At 41.3% G+C, this 16,035-nt stretch overlaps 1 protein-coding gene across 2 annotated transcripts in view; it reads right to left on the bottom strand.

Annotated features, from left to right (window-relative positions):
* Positions 1–16,035, bottom strand: part of NAV1 (neuron navigator 1) — a 391,844-nt gene that overhangs the window by 275,167 nt on the left and 100,642 nt on the right. The window lies entirely within an intron of this gene.

The raw sequence follows: 16,035 nt of genomic DNA, 5'->3' as shown, positions 1-16,035 counted from the left end.
TAGCCAGGTTATTTTGACCCAGACTGCTTCTGTTCTCCAAAGACTGTGGCTCTTCAACCAGAGAAATTGTCATATCCAATAAGGCAATTGCATACAATGCCTCTGATGACCAGAAAAGGCTTGTCTGAAGCTTAGTACTTTTTTAATCAGGGGAAATCCAACTGAATGTCAACAGAACAGAAAGCCCTCTCAGCACAGGTATGCTGAACTGACTGTGCTTGGCACTGTGCTAGTGGTTATTCCTGTTACAAAAACGTGACTTCTATTTGCCCAAGCACAGGAGCTATCAAAACACTTAGGCAGGGATGTAGCTAGGATTTTAGGAAGGGGGGGGGGTCCAGACTAAGTGCCATCATTATAATGGGGCTTGGGTGCAGCGGCACAGCAGCACACACCATTCATTTTTCTAATGGAAGGGGGGGTCCAGACCCCAAGAACCCTTGGCTACGTCCCTGACTTAGGCAGTCTGACCCATGAGGAGCCTGCCCACAAACCCATGAGGATCCTGGTCCAAGGATGAAGTTACTGTATATACTCGACTATAAGTCGACCTCATGTATAAGTCGAGGGCAGATTTTGGGGCCAAAATTATGGATTTTGATATGACCCTTGGATAAGTCGAGGGTGAAATTTAAGGACATGCAACAAAGGATCTAAATGATGAAGCAAAGGAAAACAATGCTAAAGAACTCACAAAATTCTGGCAGGCATAACGGTTTTGGCTCACACTAAATACTGGATGGAAGAGAGAACAGAGGGAGCTCAGTGCTTCTAGGACAGATTGCACCCTTGCCTTTCACCAGGGGATGGTTCCCTTTTTAATAAGAGTTAAAGTATAGTATTTACATTGACCCGTGGATAAGTCGATCCAGGTTTTGGGGGGCAATTTTTGACTAAAATTTCTAGACTTATACATGAGTATATACAGTAGTTCACCCTTCTGCTTCTCAAGAAGCTTAGGATCAGAGCTGGGAGAAAGTATTTGGAAAACTACAACTTGCAGAAGCTCCCTGGCCATGCAGGCTAAAGTATTCTGGGAGTTATAGCTCCCAAAAGTAATTTTTCCAAGCTCAGCTTTTCAAAACACACATTTATCTGAAAGAAAAGGTTTACTAAATTCAGTAAGGCACTTCCAACCAAGCAAGTTTTGAAACAATAAAAAAATAACAATCTGGCTACAGCAAAGTCTGGATGAAAGCCAGAAAATGAGGAGATAAAGAGGCCCACCACTCTCCAGAAACATATAGCCTGAGCCACCCTTCTCCACCCCATCCCCAAGCATGCCCTGGGGACTGGGAGGTTTGCTTTTCCATCACCAAAATAGTCAAATAAACAAATAAATAAATGGAAGTAAGTTCTTTTTTCTTTTGTCTAATTATCTTCCTGTGGGAGGGGGCAACTAGCTTGATTCAGTGACCTCACAAATGATTCTCAGCCAACAGACAGGAGCATTTCATTAGAAGACATCACTGTGAGAAAACAGTAAAATTTGAATGAACAAAAACCTTGCTTTTGGGAAAGATTTTAAGATTTGGAGTCTTATCGCGCGAGGCATGTAAAGTGCTATTGCATCTGGATAATAGCGCCTTCTTCTGGTGCTTACCACATGATGTCATCACTAGTCTGTTGTTTATGCTGGGAGATCATTTTAATGCAATTCTTTTTACTAATGCAAAGAATGTGTCATTGATCTCCTTTCTCACTTCTGCGAGATTTCCTCTGCAGAAATTCAGTAGCACTCTTATGCTGATTTAGAAGTGTCAATGAGTAGACAGTGGGCATGTGCTTTGAGTGGGAAACACCGCCCCTTTCTGGAGTTTATATTGCTACAACAGGACAACATCATAGCACAGCATGGTAAAGACTCATTCTTTCCCCGTCTCTCTCTCTCTCTCTCTCACACACACACACACACACACACACACACACACTCACTCACTGTTTAGGATCAAGGTACATAGGATCACAGTGGAAAAGACACACAAAAGATAGGGAAGGAGTTCTTGGCTTTGACTTTCTGCTTGTACCCTTCCTGCTTGCTTGTGCTCTCTCCTCCTTCCTTCCCTTCATGTCCAAACACTTTTCAGTAAAAATGACTTATCTGGGCTAGGAAGGAGCAGGAGTGGGGAAGAGGCCTGCCCACACTTGTTACTGGCTCCTACCTGCCACTGCCACTGCCACAGCTGCTATGGGGAAGGAGAAAAGCCAGACATGTCAAAAGTGGTGTGAGATGAGGGAGCTGCCCCGTCTTTGTTATAACAATGAAAAGTAGAGGGGATAATCTTGGAGGAGATACTGTGTAGGCAGTCTGTGTGCAATAAGGTTTTGACACTAAAGGGCACAGTAAACCCAGAACAGATCTGAAGTTGTAAAAGGTAAGACTGCAGTGTCAATTGCATAGCATTTTTACAAAGGAATGGTAGCGGGAGAAGGGCCTTGCGCAGTAAGGCTCTTGAACTTTTCTGACAGTAGTGGCTTCTAAATCATACTTCAGGAAATAACAGAAACTGGAATTTGCAATATGGCAAATAATCAGGTGTCCTACAGGTTAAAGCTTGAACTGAAGATTCCTACATAAGCATGCACACAAACATAATGAACAGATGTAAAGTCAAAGGCTTTCATGGCCGGCATCCATAGTTTTTTGTGGGTTTTTCGGGCTATGTGGCCATGTTCTAGCAGAGTTTAAACTCTGCTAGAACATGGCCACATAGCCTGAAAACCCCACAAAAAACTAATAATGAACAGAATAGAAAGATCCATATGGAGAAGGTTAAACTCTTTCATCTTTGAGACAAAGAAGTCTCTTTCCTCTTTCAGTTCAGAATTGCTAAAACACAAATCCATTACAGTTGAACAGTGGTGGGATGGTGTTCTGAGACTGCAGAGGTCATCCTACCACTCCTCAGTTATGGATGCCTTCAGGATATTCACCTTAAAAATACAGTGGGCCCTTGGTATTTGCTGGGGTTTGGTTCCAGGATCCCCCATGGATACCAAAATCCATGGATGCTTAACTCCCATTAAATAGAATGGTGTAGTAAAATGGTGTCTCTTATATAAAATAGCAAAGTCAAGGTTTGCTTATTGGAATTTATATTTTTCAAAAAATATTTTCAAGTTGTGCATGGTTAAATCAGTCTAATTTGTAATTATATTTAACTAATAGTTGAGAATGGCAAATTCAGACAGAGCTAAACCTACGTGTTAGGCATTTTATGACCTTGTCACTCAAAGAGAGGTAAAGCATGTTTCTGAATTTCAGCTGCCTGCCATTTGTATCTAAATTGCCAATAGTGTTGATTAAGAACCCTAAATTAAGCAATAAATAAAAGTGACACACTTCAGACTAAGTCAAATGGAAGGAAAATCAATTAAGACTGAAGTAATTAAGATCAAAAAGTAGTAAATGAAGACTTGTTCTAATATCTGTATCTGTTTAACAGACAGAGGGTCCCTTTCCCAAGTAAGGCATGGTTTAGCACAGGAAATGAAGCAAGCATGGAGCGTTACAGACCGCCCCTTTGGGGCGGCCTGTACCCGCCCCTTTCCCCGCCGGATCGGGGCCTCACCTGCCAGAGCGGCAGCCTCCGAGGCCCCGATCCGCCACATTCCAGGCCGCTTCCCCACAGCCTGGAAAGGGGTGTCGTTGGGGCTTCAAGCCCCAAGGACACCCAGTGGCAGCGGGGAGGAGGAGAAAGGGGCCGCTCGGCCCCTTTCTCCCTTGCGTCGCTGGCGCAGCTGTCTAAAGGCTGCGCCAGCAATGGAAATCATGGAAGGAGCTCCATTTTGGAGCGCCTTCTAGTGTCGCAGAAAGGGCACTCTATACGTCCGCGCCGCCCCATTTGGAGGCGGCGCGTTCGTGACATCATAATGGTGGCGCCTATGTGTATAGGGTGCCACCATTTTGTACGTCCTGGGGACGTACTAGGGTTAGGTGCGGAACGGGCCCATGTTACTCCGTCAAGATGAGTGTAACATGTCCCCACCACCTCACAATTCTTTCCTTCTTTGTGATCCAACATACCTGTGGGTTTTTAATGGTCAGTAGTGTGGATGGATGTTAAATCACAGGCCAAGTAGATAGTTAAAACAAGAATAAAAGTTTATTTTAACACAGAATAGGCAAAGGTAACTTTGACATGAAGTTGTTACTATGTCTTCTTTTGTTACATATATATAAGTCTGATGTTGACTTTCTAATAATAACTCAGCCGCACAGGCTATACTATCACTCAAGAAATTATGTAGCACAAACCCTTCTTTCTGAGTCTGGCTACACCGAGTCTCTCCTCTCTAGATTCTCCAGAACTAATACTGTCCCTCTCTGGACCTAACAGACCCTCCCTTGGTTTATTATCAAAATACTGTTCCCTCAGTCTCTAATCCTAACTATATTTTCCCACTGAACTTTATCCCTCAGGATTCCAAACCCTAACTGACTCAACCCAACTGCCAAGCGGAATGTTCAAACTCCTCAGCCATCACCTGATTGGCTAATGGATCTCTGGCTTCTGATTGGCTGGTTTGTATGTCAGTTCATCACAATGAGCCTTAGCAAGTCTCAAGCACTGGTAGTCATCACCCTCCCATGTGGTATAGGGGGACCAGGATCATGCATTCATCCCTTTGAAGCTCTCTGCATCCAAATTCTGGGAAGTCTGGTCACATTAATTATTTTATAATTAATAAATTATTGATATGTGTTTGCATTCTGTTATCCAAGTCAGCCTTTCCCATTCTGGTTCCTCACCCACTCTGCCAAATGTTTTGGATTTCATTTCCTACCAGCTTTGTCAATGGTCAGAATTCCAGTGATTTTTCATGTCACTTCCCACCAGCCCTAGCCATTCTTCTAGTACTCATGAATCCTGGGAGTTATAGTTCAAAACAAGCATACCCAATAGAGGAAAGCTGATATAAATTTTGCTCATAATTAATGTCATGGACAGGGAATGATGCAGCTAATCCAGCTAACTGGGATATTCAAATCTAACCCTGGAGTGAATTTAAGGTGTGAAACTAGGAGCAGATCACCTGGTAGTCACAAAAATGAATCCCACTTAGCAGAGATGCTAATGCTAGATATACCCTCAAACTGATCCAATGTGACAGGGACAGTCCTGATTAATCTTCTGTCATCTCACTCCTTCAGATGCTTTTTAAATGTCCCAGTTTCTCTCACACTGGAAGGAGGTCTCGAGTGGAGTGCTCCTAGGACTATTTTTCTTCATCATTTTTTTATCAATCACTTAGATGATGGGATGAAAGAAATTCTTATCAAGGTTGCAAATGACACAAAACAGGGAGGGGTGACTAACGCATTCAAAGGTAGGAACAGAATTCAAAAGAACCTTCATAAAGTAGAAAATTGGGCAGAAATTAATAAAATAAAATAAATAGAGAAAAAATACAAATACAAACAGAGACAAGCCAAATGCCCAGGTACAGAATGGGAGATAAATGGCTCAGCAGTACTACCTGTGAAGAGACCTTGGGTTTATTGTTGATCATAAATTGGACATGAGCCAGGAATGTGATGCTACAGCAAAGAAGGCAAATGTAATTTGTCCAGCATTAAAAGAAAAGTAATTTCCAAGTTGAGGGAAGTAATAGTCCCATTATATTATGCACTAATTAGGTCTCAGTTCTTTGTTCAGTACAGGGCACTTCATTTTAAGAAGGATATAGACAAGTTGGAGTGGGTTCAGATAAGAGCAATAAAAATGACAAGATTATGGAAAACAAAACATATATAGAAAGGTTGAAGGAGTTGGGCATGTTCAATTTGGTGAACAGAAGACTGAGGGGTTGCGAAAGGAGAGGCTGTTGCCAGTTACAAAATCTATCCACGTAACCATCCATCCATCCATCCATCCATCCATCCATCCTAAAATAGTTGCCATTATGGGGTAGGCTTAGTCAGACACAACAGTTAAAGCAGCTTTCAGACTGCTCCAAGTTATTTGGCTGGCCACTAATAGAAAGGGATGTACAAGATAAAAGATTTGCTCAGGTCCAAAAACTTGGGCATAAGACAGGAGTTGGCTTTGAGCCATACAGTCAAACTTTGTGTGCATGTGTGAGAGAGTGAATATAAAAACCTTACAGTTTTAATTTCTAATTTTATAAACCTTCTGTTTCATATACAAATAATAACCTGCTTATTATTTTAAACCAACAATTTTGTGGTTTTCCCGTCAGTCTAATGGAGCCCCACATAAATAGGGGCTCCAAAAATGGTAGTGATTATTGAATGATTTCCTTGGAAAATGAGGTGGGGGCAGAAAGCTTCATAAGTACAAATTTGGAAATTCTGGACTAGACATAACCAGAGCATTTCAAACATCAAATGATTGGAAAAGATAAGGATATAGATATGCAATATCCCAACAGGATCAGTTTACACTCATTAGAAAGTAACTGCAGGGAATTTATGTCATAAAAGTACCCAAAAAATGAACGCGGAGAGTATCTGAAATACATGTTATTCAAGCCATTAGATCTGGCATGCTAGTTCTTTTCTCGGCTCTCGGTTTCTCCATACACAGACATGAGTGTGTAGAAACATCATGCCTCTTTCATCAAAATAAGTAAGAATTCATATTCACCATATTCTGAATCAAAAAGAAGGATCTATAGGGATTTCTGGGGAAAGCTTATATTGTCCCACAGTCATACTGTCAAAACAGCTCCCAGTGGAAAATGGAACCCAAACAAGAGAGCCATAAAATACTTCATAATCTTCTCTTCCACAAAGCTCTAGATACCTTGTATGATATCTTTCCATTTCAATCTTCCTTAAATCTTTTGAATTGTTATACCCTGGAAGCATGTTTTCCAATATGTGGAACATGACAGTAACAATCATATATTGGTGTTGCCACATTAGAAGTGAGAAACACATGATCTTCCAGATGCTCTAAAGTACTAGTCCTATCAGTGCCACTCAGCATGAAAAGCAGTAAAGAATTGTGGGAGTTGTAGCCTAAAACATCTGGAAAACCAATGGCTCCCCACCTCTGGAGTAGCACATGACAAGCTACTTGCTGCAAAACACTTGGTGTGGATGGTCATAATGGACCTTAAACAAGGTTCTTTCACTGTGATACTCTGCACATAGAAAAGTAATAATTATAAACATCCAAAGACATCGTAAGACTGTTGGTAACAAACTGACTTCAGCAGCTGCTATGATCTTCATAGGGCTGGACTTATAGATCACCATGAGAATGAAAAGCAACTGAATACTTCCCAGGGAGCAGCTGTGAAGCATAGACCAGCTGCCCCACTACTAGGAAAATATAAAGCCCTACTTCATGATCCTTTACAGTGAATATCTCCCTTACAGTGTACTTGGACTGAACTGTGGAATTCTTCAAGTCTTGAGGGATTTTTTACATGTTTGGACCTCCAATTATTATTTTAAGAACAGAAGATAAAATCTATTTAAGCAACACTTACACACACAAAAATTCAGTGACACCTCCAAGCTCAACTTCCCACCATTCTAAATCAAAACTGGATATGGACTCTCAGGTAGAAAATTGGTACCCAGATCCTCTGATTTTACCCATCCTTGTGTTAGATACATGTATTACATGTATACATCCTGTACACAAGCTAGATATCAAAGCCCAGAAGTTGGAGCATTCCCTCCCATCATCAGAAGAGAGGGGAGGAGGAGGAGGAGGAGGAGGAGGAGGAGGAGGAAAGAGCTGAAAAAGGGGGAATCTGGATGCAAAGGGTGACAGGAGGAAAGGGGGAAATCAGGGGTGACTTTTGAGCTGCAGAGGGCTGTCAGAGAGAGGTGGGGGTGGAGAAAGTGATGAAGGAGGAGGAGGAGGAGAAAGGGGCCGTGGGAGGAAGGGAGCCATGGAGGGGATTGTAAAACGGAGCAGGAGGAGGAGGAGGATGAAGGAGCTGGGGGAAAGGGTCAATGGGCATCCCTGAGGAAGGAGAGGGTCTGAAGGGAGGAGGAGGAGGAGGAGGAGGATTTCCAGGGGGAATTGGGTTGCGGGGCTACGCTGGGGCATGTAGGGAAATCAGGCTGCTTGTTCTACTTTCACTTCCTCTTGCTCCTGGATGATGATGATGATGATGATGATTTGTGTTATATGAGGATGCTACAGGAATGCCTGTGCTGCATTTCCATTTTATTCCCAATTGATTCCATGTGTCTACTTTAGTTGGAACTGACAGGTCACACTCTCTCAGCCTCAGTAGAAGGCAATGGCAAAGCTCCTCTAGCAGGAGGAAAAGGGTCAGGTCAGTTCAGGTCAAAGGCAGGGCACGAACGGAGCTCACATCAGGCACCCCCCCTTTTCATATTTTTTAAAAATTATTTTTGACCAATTATGTGCATGATTTGTTTTCTTGAGGCAGATAGAGCAGGGCTAGCAGCTTGTGCACTTTCCCTTTCATCTGCTCGCTTCCAGCAAAGGGGAAATGTTACAAATGTTGCAAAGGGCTAGACTTACAATTGGAATGTTACATTTTTGCTCTTGTCAATTAAACAAAATGATACATGCTTTTGCTACTGAATTCAGAGGCAGCCCTGAATTGCTTTTAAAAGAAAAAAGAAAAAAAAAAAAAGAATGCATGGCAATTGCATCCTTTACTGGCATTTCTGAGGTGAGGAATTTATTATTATTATTATCATTATTATTATTTCATGTGTAAGAGGCATTCTGGGGGGCAAGGAGTGGGGGATGCATTAGCTTGCATGGGATTGAAAATGGGGACACGGGCAGATCTGACCCATATGCCGACATATACACACAACACACAAAAAAGAGGTTTTAAAAAAATTGACAGTTTGGGGCATTTTGTGCATGGCTCTTTAAAAAAAAGGAGGGGGGACATTTCCGATGCCCCTGCAAAAACATCACCATGACGATCGCTTAATTGACAGCAGGCACCTTCACAGCAGGCACAGAATGCATTCGATTTAAAATGCCCCTCTTTTTGTAGTGGGCACTTGCTAACGGAGCGATTCGGGGGAGGGGCATTGGAATCAGCCCAGTTCCTTCCAGATTTTTGATGCCAGTCTGAATAGGGCCATAAATTGACAATAGAGTCATGCCCAAGGACTTAAAAATTCCTAGAGAAAATATTTTTCTAGGCATTTGTAGGTCCTCCAGTACAATTCTGTGGTTACCCTCTAGTGGGTGTTGACCATAGAATTGTGCTGGAGGACCTAGAGATTCCAAGAGAGGTGTTCTCTTAGGTTTAAAAAATGGTTATTTATTTGTGGCTTTTCCAAATTCATGGGGGTCCTGTACCACTAACTCCAGCGAATGTGGAGGGCCACTGTATCTTCAATACCAACACATGTCAGATGAGCGTAATCATTTAGAGCAGTGCCATCATCTTTCTTCAAACTTCATTCTCTCTAATATCCCTTGCTATTAATCTGCCCAACTTGTAGGAGCTTCAGAGGAGGCTTTCACTCTATCCCACCACCATCAGGGATAGATTTGTTAAGGACATGAGAGACAGCCTTCTCTGTATTTGCTCCCAAGTTGTGGAATTCCCTCCCACAAGAGGGTCAGTTGGACCCCCATTTGCATTCTTTCTACTACCAATCTAAGAACTTTTTATTTAGGCAAGCTTTGGGTCTCAACTTACTGGAGCAAAAAGATATTTTAATAGAGCAAGATCTAACCTGCACAGCAAAAATAATGCAGTTTGACACCACTTCACCTATCATGGCACAATGCTATGGAATTCTGGGATAAGTAGTTTTATGAAATATTTAACCTTCTCTGTCAAAGAGTCCTGGGCCACAACAAACTACAAATCCCAGGATTCCATAACAGTGAGCTATAGCAATTAAAGCAATGTCAAACTGTTTTATTTCTGCAATGCAGATTAGATCCATGTTATACTTTTATCCTTTTTAGTATGTTTTAATGTTCTGGGTGAAAGCCAACATGGTGTAGTGAGCATTGGGCTATGACTCTGGAGACCAGAGTTCAAATCTCCCCTACAGCTCACTGGGTGATCTTGGGCAAGTCACATTCTCTCAGCCTCAGAGGATAGCAATGACAAAACCCTTCTGAAGACATTTCCCAAGAAAACCCTATGATAGGTTTACATTATCGTCACCATAAGTCAAAAATGACTTGGAGGTACACAACAACAATGTGCTTGTAAAATCATTGTCGATTTAGTTTTCTTTAAAAACTTTCCTACCTAATACATTCTAGATGTACTTGGTTTTAATTTGTTGAATACTGCCTTGGTTCCCATACTGGGAGAAAGATGGGTTACAGATTAAATAATTAAATTTTAACTGACTGAACTAGAATCTCTAGAGAAATCTCTAGAGAACAACCATAACTCAAAAATTTCTTTTCTCTTTGTAAAGAATGCAAATCGAAAAGGTCATGGCTGAATCCCAAAGTTAGCATACTGGAATGACTCATAATTCACAAGCCTAAATGGGCTATACTCTTCCCAGTTATGAGTATGAATTTTAATAGCAAAGACTACAATACTGAATCTGTTTCTTTGGATGCTTTCTTTCTCACCATCATGAACAATACACTGTGGATTACATGACACAATGAAAGTACACCAGAAAACCATACCAATCCTCATGGGGTTTTCAGCCTTAAGGTATTTATTTGCTTATGCATGTCAATCTACATTTTTTTTAAAAAAAAATTCAACAAAATGAGGAAGCTACATATCTCAGATCTACAGCAAACAACGAACAAAACTGAGCAACTGATAGCAGCTCTTGGGAAGTTAAAATGATCCATAGACCCTCTTCATTTTCTCCCCCTTACTGTTTTTTATATTCTTTGCACATCCCTGGAGCATCCCTCCATTCTCTTCTTCAGAGCTAGCTCCTTTGCTACCTTGGCAACGGCCATCCCAGTAACATTCAATTAAAAAAAAAAAAGAATTGGAAGAACAGAGAGGTTTGATGTATTTACAAAATCAATTTGCACAGAGAAATTTCTTCTTCCCTCCTCCCCATCTACTCATTCTTATAAAGAAAAAGGTAACTCAGATTCCCCTCTTTCTTCTTCTTTCCCCACCCACAAGACCCCCTGGTGTATCAGTAGCTGCAAGAAGCTGCATGTAGCCTGCAAACACAGCTGAGCTGGAAGAAACAACAGTGAATGGTTCATTGAAAAATGACTTTGTAACCGTGGATTCAACCATTGGCCTGGTGGGGGGTGCAGGTAAAACATTTCTGCAGACAGGAAGCACCATGAAGCAGCTTCTATTAAGTGCAGAGGCTTTATTTCCTAATTATCTTTGCCAAATAACTCCCCCATGGATATAGGATTTCTCAGTGTCAGAGTGCATCTGCCATAGAGCTCAATTGCTGCTTTCCCCCTCTAATTTTTTAATATAATCTCCAGACTCATTCTTAAATCTATTGTGAAATGGGTTCTCTGCATTTCAGAGAACAGAAGAGAAGGAAAAGCCAAAGGAAAGGAGGAGTGCACAGTCTTTGAGCCAAGATAATTGGGCAATTAAACAATTAGTGGAAAGAAAAAATCCCACTGTATTCCTCCTGCCGTATCTAACTGGGGGTTAATTTCAGTTCCAGGCTCCTGATGGAACACAGCCTGACCAAAGGGCCTGTTTTACTCCCAAGAGAACAGCAAAATGTTTATCCTCCTATATATACTGTTCATTCTCCTTTCCTCAGATGTGCAATGTTTCATGGGAAGCATCCTCACAAAGGTAGGGCTTATGTTCTCAGAAACATTTTAAGAATAATGGGGCTTGTTCTGGGCAAAGAGTTGAAAGGAAGCTTAAGAACAGTCAAGGAAAATAGTTGCCATGCTGTGCATGGAATTACTCTGGAATGCTTGTGCCATGTAATATATTGTAATGAGACAAAATATTGGCTGGATGACCTCAAACTCTCTTCCAAAATAAGCAGTTGTGAGGTTATGAGAAGAACTGTGTAGTCAAAACTGCCAAATGGGGTCTAGCTACATCCAAGAAAATGTGGCCAAGTAACTTTCCCTTAACACAAAACCAGTAGCTTTAAACCACTTCTCCCAGAAGAAACCAAATCCTGAGTAAAGTGTCTGCATCCTTGGAGTTCTCACCACTCTCAGAAATGGGCTGCAAGGATGCAGCAGTATAAAAAGATTTTTAAAATAATAAGATAATTTGCAAGAATGATGGAACTATTGAGAGCAGGGCAACAAATGAAAGTCCCAGTTGTGACTTCTTGATGTTTCTGTTTAGAAAAGAATACAATCACCTCACAAGGTTGCCTTTGGGAAGAAAGAGCTGTCATTCAGTGTAGAATTATTCTGAAATTCCTTTGCCAGATATATATTTTTTAAAAATTAATACATCTTTATGAAATGGTTCAGAGCTGTCCTCAAATCCTGTTTTGTACTGTTTTTAAAATTCAAAATCAAGTTTTGCCATCCCTTTAGATACATTGGATTACAGCCATGCCAGTTAGAGGTAATGTAGGTTGTAATCCAATGCATCCAAATGGCAGTAGGTTAGGAAAGGATGCTGTAATACGTTCAACAGTTATCTGTTCCTGTTTTTAAACTTTTGGATTTTCTTGCTGGCAGGTCTCCTACTCAAAATGTTCTGAACTGTCTTCTTCTGTGGGATGTTACCATACACTCTTATCTCGCATATGCCTGGGCTCAGCATAGAAATGTCACAAAACCTCAGCTTCCATTTCATTTTACACACACACAAACACGTACGCAAACATCAATTGACACAATATATCTAATAACAACACACAATAAGACAGCACATTTAATTAAGGCATTGTAGTCTCTAGTCCACAAAAAAGGAGATACAAAAGACTGCAGCAACTATAAAACCATAGCTCTAATCTCTCATGCAAGCAAAATTATGTTTAAATTTCTGCAACATAAACTCCAACCATACATAGAGAAAGAAATCCCAGAGGTTCAAGTGAGGCTCAGGAGGGAAGAGGTCCTAGGGATCACAATGCAAACATACATTGGATAATGAGGCGCACTAAGGAATTCCAAAAGAAAATCAGCATGTGCTTTATAAACTATAGCAAAGCTTTTGACTGCATAGATCACAAAAGGCTATGGAAAGTCTTTAAAGACATGGGAGTGCTGACACATCTGATAGTCCTGATGAGAAATGTGTGCTCAGGACAAGAGGCTACTCTCAGAACAGAACATAGAGAATCAGAATGGTTCCCAATTGGCAAAGGGGACAGATAAGGCTGTATCATTTCACCCTATCTGTTCAACTTGTATGCAGGACATATTATACAAAAAGCAGGCTTGACCACAGAAGGGAGGAGGAATGAAAATAGGAGGAAGGAATATCATCTAAGGTATGTAGACAACACAATACTGCTAACAGAAAACATCACAGACCTGGAGCAACTAGGCCCCAAGCTTATTGTTAAACATAAAGAAAATAGCAATAATGACCATGGAGAATTTGCACAAATTCAACCTAGACAATGAGGAAACAGAAATAGTAAAGGCATTCTCATACCTAGGATCAAACTTTGATCAGAGCAGTCAAGAAATCATAAGAAGACTAAGAATGGGGAGGGCAGCTATGAAAGAACTAGAAAAGATCCTATACTGTAAAGATATACAACTGAGCACAAAAGTTAGAATCGTGCAAGCCATTCAGTGTTTTCCCTATTATCATGAATAGATGCAAGAGCTGGACAGTTCAGAAAGCAGGTAAGAAAAAAATAAATTTATTTGAAATGTGCTGCTAGAGAAAATTTCTGAGGATACCATGGACAGCCAAGAAGTCAAATAAATGGGTGCTAAAACAGATCAAACCAGAAATCTCTCTGGAAACCAAGATGACTAGACTAAGGCTATCGTACTCTGACAACATCATGAGAAGGCATAAATCATTGGAAAAAACAATGCTAGGAAAGGTGGACAGAAGCAGAAAGAGAGGAAGGCCAATGCTGGATGGATGGACTCTATAAAAGAGGTCAGGGGTATGAATTTGCAGGAACTGAGCAGAGGACAGGGCAGAACAGGGAATCTTGGAGATGCCTCATCTTCACGGTCACCATGGGTCAAAGTTGGATGGAGAACAACAACAGCAAAGTCTTGTTCATGAAAGCTCATCATACATTGGCTGTTAGTCTTTGAGGTGCTATAGCACTCTTGAGTTTTTCCAGCCATAGTGTACTGTATTCCTTTGTAATTGTTGTTGTTGTGTGCCTTCATGTCATTTCCAACTTAAAGCAACACTAAGTCAAACCTATAATGTATTTTTTTCTGAAATATTTGTTGAGGGGGGAGTGCTTCTGCTTTCCTTTGAGGATGAGAGAGTGTGATTTATCTAAGGTCACCCAGTGGGTTTCTGTGGCTGAGCAGGGATTCTTAGAGTCTTTCTCCAACACTCAAACCATAACACCACAACTGGCTCTCCTCTGGAATTTTAAATATGCATACATGAATGAATTTATCCGTTTCTTTTTTGCATTGTCAAAAAGGGTAACCTTATTTGTCTAACATTTCCAGACTTCCTTCCCTCACTGTAACCTTGGATGATCTTGTCCTAAGAATGAAGCTATTTGGAGAGGAGCATAAGGAAGTCGGCAGTTTATCTGGAAGCTGACTCTTTGCTTTAAGTGATACAGCTGAACAGTTGCTGCAGTGTCAGTTTGGTTCATGTATCTCAGTTAGAACTGCAACTGAGTGAACTTTGCACCATTGACATACCGCCGAATAAGTCCTATGTGCTTGGGAATGCAGCTGTTGTCACTATCACTGGAGAGCCAAGACACTATTTACCTATTGGGCCAGGAAGTAATCTTGATGCTCCTTGCCAGTTTCCCTAGGCCTTGTCTACACATACAGTAAATGTAAAGGCAGTGCAGCATTTATATCCCCTCTCTCCTTTCCTCTGTGCAGCTGGAACTCAGTGAGTGGGAACCATTCTCTGTGCCAGATCTCCGTTCACCCATCCTTCTAGCCTGGTCACGCTGGATAAAATTTCACCCATAGGGCCAAGCAGAGGCTATTTCCAAGCCAAATGCTATAATTTCCAGCCACAGCAAATTAAACAGCAGGAACTTGTAGAAAGGATACAGGAAAGATGTGACAGTGACCCCCAGCTTTCTATTCTCCCAGGCAGGTCATACTCCAGGCCAGCTGGTCCCGGCTGGCCCTGGACTCACAAGGATCATATGTCCTTTTGAGAGTGGGAAAGCAAAGACAACCCAGGGCAGTTCTGTTCCCACATCGCCAGAGTCCTTGATAAGATTATGCTGCAGCTGGGAAGTATACAATTTTTATCCCCCTCCGCACTGGTCTGTCAGTGTTATATATCAGTAAACAGAAGGGGGGAACAGAGAAATCTGGCAGTTTTGCAGTGTCTTGCACACTAATTTGTGTCAGGGATGCAGCACTACAGACAGCACTAAAGGAGGGCAATGGCCTTGCAAATAATTCTGCATCCTCAGTGAAATGTTCAGCCTTCTATTACTACCTTTGCAAGGAATGTGGTGCTGAATTGTTCACACCCTAGAACTTAGATTTGCTGTGTTGACATTTCATCAGGAACATCCCCTTTTCTTTGGATGCCTAAACTGTATTTCTAAATACTCCACTGAAATTTTCAGTTACTACAACACAAGGAATTTGGAGACAGAAAGAATATTTCATGGGAGGGCAGAATTATTATTGGTGGGGCAATGCTCTCATCTCCTCCCCCCCCCCCTTTAACTACACAATGGCTGACTTTATTTTTTTGGTCCCAGACTTGAAGACATTGGCAAATGTAGGAAATTCTTAAATGGCACTCAAACATAATTAACCAACATTTCTACTGGCCCATTACACTAGGTAAAGCTATCCCCAGCATAAAAAAAGGATGTGGCTGAATATGTATTACACAAGGATTCAAACCCAGACTTCTAAAACATTTAAGCATTAGGAGTGTATTTCTTCATTATTTTTATTATATTTCTAGAAGGAAGCAATGAGTAATTTTTGTGATTTTCTTCCAGCAGCAGGAAAGTCCTGGAAAAGCACAGTTTTCAAAGCCTGTTAGCAATTC

This window comes from Sceloporus occidentalis, unplaced genomic scaffold (assembly GCF_023333645.1).
Source record: "Sceloporus occidentalis isolate IW3139 unplaced genomic scaffold, rSceOcc1.0.p SCAF_3, whole genome shotgun sequence".
NCBI lineage: Eukaryota > Metazoa > Chordata > Lepidosauria > Squamata > Phrynosomatidae > Sceloporus > Sceloporus occidentalis.
The sequence above is the reverse complement of the archived record's forward strand: the minus strand, read 5'-3'. Positions and strand labels throughout refer to the sequence as shown.